This window comes from Ovis aries, chromosome 11, assembly GCF_016772045.2.
Source record: "Ovis aries strain OAR_USU_Benz2616 breed Rambouillet chromosome 11, ARS-UI_Ramb_v3.0, whole genome shotgun sequence".
In the NCBI taxonomy this organism is placed as follows: Eukaryota; Metazoa; Chordata; class Mammalia; order Artiodactyla; family Bovidae; genus Ovis; species Ovis aries.
In genome coordinates, this window is record NC_056064.1 from 8,666,341 (window position 1) to 8,679,212 (window position 12,872).

The window sequence follows — 12,872 nt, forward strand, 5'->3', positions numbered from 1 at the left end:
AAATTAATTAGGCTTCAAAGTAGAAGAAAAGGAGGAAGGGAAGAAGGTGAAGAAGAAGGAAAGAAATCAAATCAGTTATCTGGAAGATTTCAGGAGAGAGAGAACAGTCCCTGTGCTGAGAAGCAAGACTGTGGTTCTCAAAGTGTGATCTTGGAAACAAGGACATCAGCATCATCTGAGAACTTGGTACAAGTGCAAAATCTTGGCCTTTTCATTGACCAATAGAATGAGAAAATCTGGAGCTGGGGCACAGTCATTTGTTTTTCAACAAGCTCTGCAAGTCTTGTCTCAACAGTGAGAATCACTGGGTAAGAAATGGGTTCTTCTCAAAGTTCCAGGGGGTGGTCCTAAGAAGGTGGAGGAATAGGATGGGGAGACCACTTTCTCCCCACAAATTCATCAAAAGAACATTTAAACGCTGAGTAAATTTCACGAAACAACTTCTGAATTCCAGCAGAGGACATCAGGCACCCAGAAAAGCAGCCCGTTGTCTTCGAAAGGAGGTTGGAAAAAATATAAAGGACAAAAAAAGAGACAAAAGAGGTAGGGATGGAGCTCTGTCCTGGGAAGGGAGTCTTAAAAAGAGAGTAGTTTCCAAACACCAGGAAACTCTTTCACTGCCGAGTCTGTGGCGAGCCTTGGAACCACAGAAGGCAACATAACAGGGAGGAAAAATAAATAAATAATTAAAACCCACAGATTACTTGCCCAGTGGTAACTCCCCCAGCAGAGAAGCAGCACAGACGCCTGCGCCTGCTGCTAGCAAGCGGGGGCTTGGCAGGGAGATGCGGGCTGCATTGCTTAGAGTAAGCACCAGGCCTGAATGCCCTGAGGGCAATCTGAGTGAACTAACTTGGGCTAGCAAACCAGACTGTGGGATAGCTACCACGCAAAAAGCCCTAACCTAAGATACTGCCAGGCCCGCTCACAGAACAAAGGACTGTACAGAGCTAGTCGGCTGCAGACCATTCCCCTCCAGTGACAGGCAGCCAGAGCCAGAAAGGGGGCAATCGCAGCCCCAGAGAGACATTATCTTCCAAACTGCAAGCAGGATTCTTTGCTAACTAAGACTTCTTGGGGTTCTGGACAGTCAACATCCACCTGAGAAGGTGCGCCGGTTGTACACCCAAACAACTGAGTGGCAGGGACAGGGGAGGCAATAAGCGACTGCGCTCGCCAAAACCTGAGCTGCTCGGACCTGAGAAGGGCACAAAATGCGGGCCCAACTGAGTCTGCACCTCTGAGGACTACCTGAGTGCCTGAACCTGAGCGGCTTAGACCTGGGAAGTGCATACAACCCAGGGTGGGCCTCAGACAGTTCCCTGTGGATCAACCTAGAGCCTGAGCAGTGTGGTCAGGGAGGGCACGCGTGTCATGAGTGGGGGCAGGCCCAGTGTGGCTGAGACACTGAGAGCACAAACCAGTGTTATTTGCTTGCAGCGTCCCTCCCTCCCCACAGCGCGACTGAACAAGTGAGCCTAAAAAAGTGTGTCAGGGCGGAAATCAGACACTGAAGAGACCAGCAAACAGAAAAAGCTAAAACAGAGGGAATAGCCTTGGAAGTGACAGGTGCAATAGATTAAAACCCTGTAGTTAGTACTGACTACAAAGGAAGGGGCCTATAGATCTTGAGAAATATAAGCCGGACCAAGGAACTACGAAAATGAACTGACCCCACACTGCCCACAACAACACCAGAGAAAGTCCTACATATATTTTTACTATTTTTATGATCATTCGTTTTTTTCTTTAATTATTTTAATTTTTAAGTCCTCTATTACTCCTTTAATTTTCATTTTTATAACATACTATTCCTTTGCAAAAAAAGACCCTATTTTTTAAAGCAAACTTCATATATATATATATTTTAATAATTTTTGTGACTTTTTTTCTTTTCTTTAATATTGTATTTTTGAAAATCCAACCTCTAATCTAGATTTTTAATCTTTGCTTTTTGGTATTTGTTATCAATTTTGTACCTTTAAGAACCCAATCTTCAGTACCCATTTTTACTTGGGAGTGAGATTCCTGGCTTGACTGCTCTCTCCCCCTTTGGAATCTCCTTTTTCTCCACCAGGTCACCTCTATCTCCTCCCTCCCCTTCTCTTCTCTACCCAACCCTGTGAATATCTTTGTGTGTTCCAGATGGTGGAGAACACTTAGGGAACTGATTACTGGCTGGATCTGTCTCTCTCCTTTTGATTCCCCCCTTTATCCTCCTGGCCACCTCTGTCTCCTTCCTCCTTCTTCTCTTCTCTGTATAACTCTGTGAATATCTCTGAGTGGTCCAGACTGTGGAGTGCACATAAGGAAGTGGTTACTGGCTAGCTTGCTCTCTCCTCTTTTGATTCCACCTCATCTCATTCAGGTCACCTCTAACTCCTTCCTCCCTCTTCTCTTCTCCATGTAACTCTCTGAACCTCTCTGGGTGTCCCTCACTGTGGAGAAACATTTCATCTTTAACCTAAATGTTTTATCAACAGTGCCGTATAGGTGGAGAAGTCTTGAGACTACTGTAAAAATAAGACTGAAAACCAGAAGCAGGAGGCTTACATCCAAATCCTGAGAACACCAGAGAACTCTTGACTCCAGGGAACAGTAATCGACAGGAGCTCATCAAATGCCTCCATACCTACACTGAAACCAAGCACCACCCAAGGGCCAACAAGTTCCAGAACAAGACATACCATGCAAATTATCCAGCAACACAGGAACACAGCCCTGAGCTTCAATATACAAGCTGCCCAAAGTTACCCCAAACCCAGTGACATCTCATAACTCATTACTGGACATTTCATTGCACTCCAGAGAGAAGAAATCCAACTCCACCCACCAGAACACAGGCACAAGCTTCCTTAACCAGGAAACCTTGAGAGGCCACCCATACAACCCCACCCACAGCAAGGAAACTCCACAATAAAGAGAACTCCACGAACTGCCAGGATACAGAAAGGCCACCCCAAACTCATCAATATAAACAAACTGAAGAGACAGAGCAATACCCAGCAGGTAAAGGAATAGGATAAATGCCCACCAAACCAAACAAAAGAGGAAGAGACAGGGAATCACCTGATAAAGAATTCCAAATAATGATAGTGAAAATGATCCAAAATCTTGAAATCAAAATGGAATCACAGATAAATAGCCTGGACACAAGGATTGAGAAGATGCAAGAAGGTTTAACAGGGACCCAGAAGAAATAAAAAAAGAGTCAATATATAATGAATAATGCAATAAATGAGATAAAAACACTCTGGAGGCAACAAATAGTAGAATAACGGAGGCAGAAGATAGGATTAGTGAAGTAGAAGATAGAATGGTAGAAATAAATGAATCCGAGAGGAAAAAAGAAAAACGAATTAAAAGAAATGAGGACAATCTCAGACATCTCCAGGACAATATTAAATGCCCCAACATTCGAATCATAGGAGTCCCAGAGGAAGAAGACAAAAAGAAAGACCATGAGAAAATACTTGAGGAGATAGTAGTTGAAAACTTCCCTAAAATGGGGAAGGAAATAATCACCCAAGTCCAAGAAACACAGAGAGTCCCAAACAGGATAAACGAAGGGCAAAACACCCCAAGACACATATTAATCAAATTAACAAAGATCAAACACAAAGAACAAATATTAAAAGCAGCAAGGAAAAACAACAAATAATACACAAGGGGATTCCCATAAGGATAACAGCTGATCTTTCAATAGAAACTATTCAAGTCAGGAGGGAATGGCAAGACATAAATAAAGTGATGAAAGAAAATAACCTACAGCCCAGATTACTGTACCCATCAAGGATCTCATTCAAATATGAAGGAGAAATCCAAAGTGTTACAGACAAGCAAAAGCTGAGAGAATTCAGCACCACCAAACCAGCTTTCCAACAAATGCTAAAGGATCTTCTGTAGACAGGAAATACAAAAAGGGTGTATAAACTCAAACCCAAAACAATAAAGTAAATGGCAAAGGGATCATACATATCAATAATTACCTTAAACATAAATGGGTTGAATACCCCAACCAAAAGACAAAGACTGGCTGAATGGATACAAAAATAAGACCCCTGTACATGTTGTCTACAAGAGACCAACCTCAAAACAGGGGACACATACAGACTGAAATTGAAGGGCTGGAAAAATATATTCCATGCAAATAGAGACCAAAAGAAAGCAGGAGTAACAATATTAATATCAGATAAAATAGACTTTAAAACAAAGGCTGTGAAAAGAGCCAAAAGGACACTACATAATGATCAAAGAAGAAGATATAACAATCTTCTTCCAAGAAAAAGATATAACAATCATAAATATACATGCACCCAACATAGGAGCACCACAATATGTAAGACAAATGCTAACAAGTATGAAAGGGGAAATCAACAATAACACAATAATAGTGGGAGACTTTAATACCCTACTCACACCTATGGATAGATTGACTAAACAGAAAATTAACAAGGAAACACTAACTTTAAATGATACAATGGGCCAGTTAGACCTAATTGATATCTATAGGACATTTTGCCCCCAAACAATGAATTTCACCTTTTCTCAAGCACACATGGAACCTTCTCCAGGACAGATCACATCCTGGGCCATAAATCTAGCCTGGGAAAATTCAAAAAAATTGAAATCATTCCAGGCATCTTTTCTGGCCACAATGTAGTAAGATTAGATCTCAATTACAGGAGAAAAACTACTGAAAATTCCAACATATGGAGGCTGAACAACACACTGCTGAATAACCAACAAATCACAGAAGAAATCAAAAAAGAAATCAAAATATGCATAGAAACGAATGAAAATGAAAACATAGCAACCCAAAGCTGTGGGACACTGTAAAAGCAGTGCTAAGGGGAAAGTTCATAGCAATACAGGCATACCTCAAGAAACAAGAAAAAGTCAAATAAATAACCTAACTCTACACCTAAAGCAATTAGAAAAGGAAGAAATGGAGAACCCCAGAGCTAGTAGAAGGAAAGAAATCTTGAAAATTAGGGCAGAAATATATGCAAAAGAAAAAAGAGACCATAGCAAAAATCAACAAAGCCAAAAGCTGGTTCTTTGAAAGGATAAATAAAAATGACAAACCATTAGCCAGACTCATCAAGAAACAAAAGGAGAAAAATCAAATCAATAAAATTAGAAATGAAAATGGAGAGATCACAACAGACAACCCAGGAATACAAAGGATCATAAGAGACTACTATCAGAAGTTATATGCCAATAAAATGGACAACGTGGAAGAAATGGACAAATTCTTAGAAAAGTACAACTTTCCAAAACTGAACCAGGAAGAAATAGAAAATCTTAACAGACCCATCACAAGCACGGAAATTGAAACTGTAATCAGAAATCTTCCAGCAAACAATAGCCCAGGTCCAGATGGCTTCACAGCTGAATTCTACCAAAAATTTCGAGAAGAGCTAACACCTATCCTCCTCAAACTCTTCCAGAAAATTTCAGAGGAAGGTAAACTTCCAAACTCATTCTATGAGGGCACCATCACCCTAATACCAAAACCTGACAAAGATGCCACAAAAAAAGAAATCTACAGGCCAATATCACTGATGAGCATAGATGCAAAAATCCTTAACAAAATTCTAGCAATCAGAATCCAACAACACATTAAAAAGATCATACACCATGACCAAGTGGGCTTTATCCCAGGGATGCAAGGATTCTTCATATCCACAAATCAATCAATGTAATACACCACATTAACAAATTGAAAAATAAAAACCATATGATTATCTCAATAGAGGCAGAGAAAGACTTTGACAAAATTCAACATCCATTTATGATAAAAACTCTCCAGAAAGCAGGAATACAAGGAACATACCACAACATAATAAAAGCTATATATGACAAACCCACAGCAAACATTATCCTCAATGGTGAAAAATTGAAAGAATTTCCCCTAAAGTCAGGAACAAGACAAGGGTGCCCACTCTCACCACTACTATTCAACATAGTTTTGGAAGTTTTGGTGACAGCAATCAGAGCAGCAAAAGAAATAAAAGGAATCCAAACTGGAAAAGAAGAAGTAAAACTCTCACTGTTTGCAGATGACATGATCCTCTGCATAGAAAACCCTAAAGACTCCACCAGAAAATTACTAGAGCTAATCAATGAATATAGTAAAGTTGCAGGATATAAAATCAACACACAGAAATCCCTTGCATTCCTATACACTAATAATGAGAAAATAGAAAAATTCAGGAAACAATTCCATTCACCATTGCAATGAAAAGATAAAATACTTAGGAATATATCTACCTAAAGAAACTAAAGACCTATATATAGAAAACTATAAAACACTGATGAAAGAAATCAAAGAGGACACTAATAGATGGAGAAATATACCATGTTCATGGATTGGAAGAATCAATATAGTGAAAATGAGTATACTACCCAAAGCAATCTATAGATTCAATGCAATCCCTATCAAGCTACCAATGGTATTTTTCACAGAGCTAGAACAAATAATTTCATAATTTATATGGAAGTACAAAAAAACCTCGAATAGCCAAAGCAATCTTGAGAAAGAAGAATGGAACTGGAGGAATCAACCTGCCAGACTTCAGGCTCTACTACAAAGCCACAGTCATCAAGACAGTATGGTACAGGCAGAAAGACAGAAATATAGATCAATGGAACAAAACAGAAAGCCAGAGATAAATCCACGCACCTATGGACACCTTATCTTTGACAAAGGAGGCAAGAATATACAATGGAGAAAAGACAATCTCTTTAACAAGTGGTGCTGGGAAAAGTGGTCAACCACTTGTAGAAGAATGAAACTAGAACACTTTCTAACACCATACACAATAATAAACTCAAAATGGATTAAAGATCTAAATGTAAGACCAGAAACTAGAAAACTCCTAGAGGAGAACATAGGCAAAACACTCTCTGACATAAATCACAGCAGGATCCTCTATGACCCACCTCCCAGAATATTGGAAATAAAAGCAAAAATAAACAAATGGGACCTAATTAAAATTAAAAGCTTCTGCACAACAAAGGAAACTATAAGCAAGGTGAAATGACAGCTTTCAGAATGGGAGAAAATAATAGCAAATGAAGCAACTGACAAACAACTAATCTCAAAAATATACAAGCAACTCCTGCAGCTCAATTCCAGAAAAATAAATGACCCAATCAAAAAATGGGCCAAAGAACTAAATAGACATTTCTCCAAAGAAGACATACAGATGGCTAACAAACACATGAAAAGATGCACAATATCACTCATTATCAGAGAAATGCAAATCAAAACCACAATGAGGTACCATTTCATGCCAGTCAGAATGGTTGCGATCAAAAACTCTCAATGAACCAGAATGGACATGGGGATGATCAAAACTACACTATTAAGCAAGTGAAGTGCCACTATGGAGAACAGAATTAAAGTTTTTAAAATTAAAAAAAAAAAATAAAATAAACAGGAAGTAAAAAAAAAAAAAATAAAAAACTGGAAATAGAACTGCCTTATGACCCAGCAATCCCACTGCTGGGCATACACACCGAGGAAACCAGAATTGAAAGAGACACGTGTACCCCAATGTTCATCACAGCACTGTTTATAATAGCCAGAACATGGAAGCAACCTGGATGTCCATCAGCAGACAAATGGATAAGAAAGCTGTGGTACATATACACAATGGAATATTACTCAGCCATTAAAAAGAATACATTTGAATCAGTTCTAATGAGATGGATGAAACTGGAGCCTATTATACAGAGTGAAGTAAGCCAGAAAGAAAAACACCAATACAGTATACCAACGCATATATATGGAATTTAGAAAGATGGTAACGATAACCCTGTATGCGAGACAGCAAAAGAGACACTGTTGTATAGAACAGTCTTTCGGACTCTGTGGGAGAGGGAGAGGTTGGGATGATTTGGGAGAATGGCATTGAAACATGTATAATATCATATAAGAAATGAATCACTAGTCCAGGTTCAATGCAGGATACTGGATGCGTGGGGCTGGTGCACTGGGATGACCCAGAAGGATGGTACAGGGAGGGAGGTGGGAGGGGGGTTCAGGATGGGGAACACGTGTACACCCGTGGCAGATTCATGGTGATGTATGGCAAAACCAATACAATATTGTAAAGTAATTAGCCTCCAACTAAAATCTCACATGCTAGTAAAGTAATGCTCAAGATTCTCCAAGCCAGGCTTCAGCAATACGTGAACCGTGAACTTCTAGATGTTCAAGTTGGTTTTAGAAAAGGCAGAGGAACCAGAGATCAAATTGCCAACATTCGCTGGATCTTCGAAAAAGCAAGAGAGGTCCAGATAAACATCTATTTCTGCTTTATTGCCTATGCCAAAGCCTTTGACTGTGTGGATCACAATAAACTGTGGAAAATTCTGAAAGAGATGGGAATACAGACCACCTGACCTGCCTCTTGAGAAACATATGCAGGTCAGGAAGCAACAGTTAGAACTGGACATGGAACAACAGACTGGTTCCAAATAGGAAAAGGAGTCCATCAAGGCTGTATATTGTCACCCTGCTTATTTAACTTCTATGCAGAGTACATCATGAGAAACGCTGGGCTGGAAGAAAGAGAAGCTGGAATCAAGATTGCCGGGAGAAATATCAGTAACCTCAGATATGCAGATAACACCACCCTTATGGCAGAAAGTGAAGAGGAGCTAAAAAGCCTCTTGATGAAAGTGAAAGAGGAGAGTGAAAAAGTTGGCTTAAAGTTCAACACTCAGAAAACGAAGATCCTGGCAGCTGGTCCCATCACTTCATGGGAAATAGATGGGGAAACAGTGGAAACAGTGGCAGACTTTATTTGGGGGGCTCCAAAATCACTGCAGATGGTGATTGCAGCCATGAAATTAAAAGATGCTTACTCCTTGGAAAAAAAGTTATGACCAACCTAGATAGCATATTGAAAAGCAGAGACATTACTTTGCCAACAAAGGTGCGTCTAGTCAAGGCTATGATTTCTCCAGTAGTCATGTATGGATGTGAGAGTTGGACTATGAAGTAGGCTGAGCGCCAAAGAATTGGTGCTTTTGAACTGTAGTGTTGGAGAAGACTCTTGAGAGTCCCTTGGCCTGCAAGGAGATCCAACTGGTCCATTCTGAAGGAGATCAGCCCTGGGATTTCCTTGGAGGGAATGATGCTGAAGCTGAAACTTCAGTACTTTGGCCACCTCATGTGAAGAGTTGACTTATTGGAAAGACTCTGATGCTGGGAAGGATTGGGTGCAGGAGGAGAAGGGGACGACAGAGGATGTGATGGCTGGATGGCATCACCGACTTGATGGATGCGAGTCTGAGTGAACTCCGGGAGATGGTGATGGACAGGGAAGCCTGGCGTGCTGTGATTCATGGGGTCGCAAAGAGTCGGACATGACTGAGGGACTAAAGTGAACTGAAAATAAATAAATTTAAATTAAAAAAAAATCCCAGAGTCTGTTCCTTTTGAAGAGACTTGTCCTTCTAGAATTTGGCCTGAGAATTCTACATTCTATAAATCTATAAAATTGTATTGTCCTTGTCCTTTTGGTCCCAAGGAATAACTCTTTAAAAAAATTATTTATTTTAATTGGACGTTAATTACTTTACAATATTGTATTGGTTTTGCCATACATCAACATGAATCCCTCACAGGTATACACGTGTTCCCCATCCTGAACCTCCCTCCCTCCTCCCTCCCCGTACCATCCCTCTGGGTCGTCTCAGTACACCAGCCCCAAGCTTAATGAATATGTGTTTTTGAGACATTTAGCTACTTTTTACCTACTCCCATTGCTCCCTTGCCCCCAGTGGTAATAGGCCCAACTCTGCTTCCAGAACTGAGTCCAGTAGTTTCTCCCCAAAGACATTTTCTCTTCCCCAAGGGTCACACTGATTATTGTATAGGTGACATATGAGCAGTGACTGGGAAACTAAATCTGCAGAAAAAAGATCTCCAAGAAGATGGAAGACCTGAAGGCTGTCTCCCAGTCTAGGCTGAAGAGACCAGGGTTTTCTCACCTGTAGATAGAGCAGCTGTAAGAAGTTTCCAGATGCACTTGCTGGAGAGTGCAGAGAAAAAGCAAGAGATTTAGACTTGATGATAGTAAGGCTGAAGTGTGAGGAAAACTTCAGAAAGTAATGCAAGGGAAATGAGGTATCAAAAACAGATTCTTCAAGTTGCATGTACAAAACTAGGCTTTCAACAACCAAGTGAAAACTTGGTCATGTGATTTAGAGGATGGATGCTGAGGGCAAATGATAATACACCACAAATTGTTTACATGGTCACACTGAACAAGATCACATAAAGCAAATAATAATGGAATACACCACAGAATTCTTCACATGGTCATACTGAACAAGATCACATAATAATCTTCTAATACATTATGTTAGCAAACCTTTTTTAGCAACTGCTAAATCAGAGATGCTATTGTAGGTGCTGGGATGAATAAGTTATTGAGTTTACAATCTCATTTAAAGGGACAACAATATGATAAATATATAAAGGAAATATTTATAAAATATTATTTGAATCCAGAGATGTTAGGGATTAATTCTGCATGGGAGAAATGGAGGAGTAACAGAGAAGGTGATATCTGAATCTTCTAAGAATCTTCTAAGTTGAGAAAGTTACAGAAGGTACTTCAGGAAATAGAATTCATTCCCAAAGCTACAGAAATAACCAAGCATATGACATGTGTGAGAGACTATGGATTCCTTGAACAGCAACCAGTTCCTGGGTAACAGGGATACTGATGAGAAAGGTAGATGGAGCCTACATCTTAGAGTTTGGTGTGACACATTGAGAGGGAGTTGTATGCATGCATGTAAGTATACTTTCCTACCCTGAATTAACCCACAAAGCAAGTTAGGCAGTTTCTAAGAGTCTGGGTTTTAAGCTGTGGGTCCTCAATAGTCATTAAAAGATTATAATGAGGTAGGACCAGATATGTGTTTAGAAAGGTCTTTGTGACAGTGATATAGAAGATGGACCGGAGTGGATACAGATGGAAGCAGAAGGGTGAGACTAAAATGACCTCTACTGGACAGTATATTTCAAGAGGCAGGTGAGGGAGGGGAGTGAGACATGGCAGAGAAGTGGGGAGGCCACTTAGCCCTCAACTGTCACCTCTGTCTCTCACCTCCCTATCCTTCTTCACCTTTGTTCCCTTCCATCTCCTGCCCCTCCACCTTGTCATTCCCTTTCCTTTCTCCTCCTTAATCTCATCCTCTTTATTCCTTTGTCTACTCTATTTCTTTTATTTCAATATCTTCCTGTGTCTCTCTCCTTGTATTCGGTAACGTCTAAATTATTTGTGCCTTTTGGAACAGCTCTTGCAGTCCCCTTCATACAAGATCCATCACCCATTTCTTAAGGCAGAGAATCTCTCCCCACCTTCTTATGTCTAAGCACAAACACCATGTATGTCCTGGCTTCTCTCAGTAAGGGGCCACCACACCAGTGAGGGGCACCTCTATAATTATTTATGTACTCAGAGTCAAACCCCATGTTTTTTGAGCATTGACTGAGCAAACATGAGAACTTCAGGGCACAAATAAGTTTTGAATCAAGACATAGGTTGGCTGAATTGTGAGCAGGCAAACACATTATGATTGAACTGTGGAGGAAAAACCTAGAAATATGAAAAGTTCACTAACATTTTAATGTATTAACTATCACATGAGAAATGACTGGTACAAAAATGTATTACAGACTCTAAGAAGGTAGGATGTCTTCAGAGTAAGAGACTACACAGAGAAGAGTGATTAGCATTTATTATTCCAGATACTGTTCTAGGAACCTTATGTGCTATCTCATTTATACCTCTAGACATTCTATAAAGACAACATTTTTCTTCCCACCTTACAGACGTGGAGACTGAAACAGAGCTTGAATAATTTATTCTGGGTCAAATCTCAAGGAATAAGAATCTGGAATTTAACTACAAATCAGTTGGACTCTACGTGTTTTCTATCACTATATTAACACTGAATCTTTTAAAAAATTAATTAATTTATTTTAATTGGAGGCTAATTACTTTACTATATTATGTTTGTTTTTGCAATACATTGACATGAATCAGCCACAGGTGTACATGTGTCCCCCGTACTGAAACCCCCTCCCACCTCCTTCCCCATCCCATCCCTCAGGGTTGTCCCAGTACACTGGCTTTGAATACGCTCTTTCTTGCTTCGAACTTGGACTGGTGATCTATTTCACATATGGTAATATACATGTTTCAATGCTATTCTCTCAAATCATCCCACCCTCACCTTCTCCCACAGAGTCCAAAAGTATGTTCTTTATATCTGTCTCTTTTGTTGTCTCATATATAGGGTCATCGCGACCATCTTTCTAAATTCCATATATATATATATATATATGCTTTAATATACTGTATTGGCATTTTTCTTTTTTACCTACTTCACTCTGTATAATAGGTTCCAGTTTCATCTACCTCATTAGAACTGATTCAAATTCATTCTTTTTAATAGCTGAGTAATACTCCATTGTAAATATGTACCACAACATTCTTATCCATTCATCTCCTGATGGACAAATAGGTTGCTTCCCTGTCCTAGCTGTAAACGGTGCTGTGATGAACATTGGGGTACACGTGTCTCTTTCAATTCTGGTTTCCTCAGTAACACTGAATCTTTTAAAAGTAGGTTGCATGTGTCTCTGGATGGATTTAAATATTTCATGAGTATATATTCTATTACCAAGTTGTACACATTCCAGGGGCAGGACCATTTAGTCAGCAACTGGAATTAAGATGTGCACATAAATATCCATCATCTAGATCTGAGGAACTCAATTTGAGTCCCTGAGCATTAGTACATTACTGTCTGTGGTGTGTTTTCTTTAGATGCCT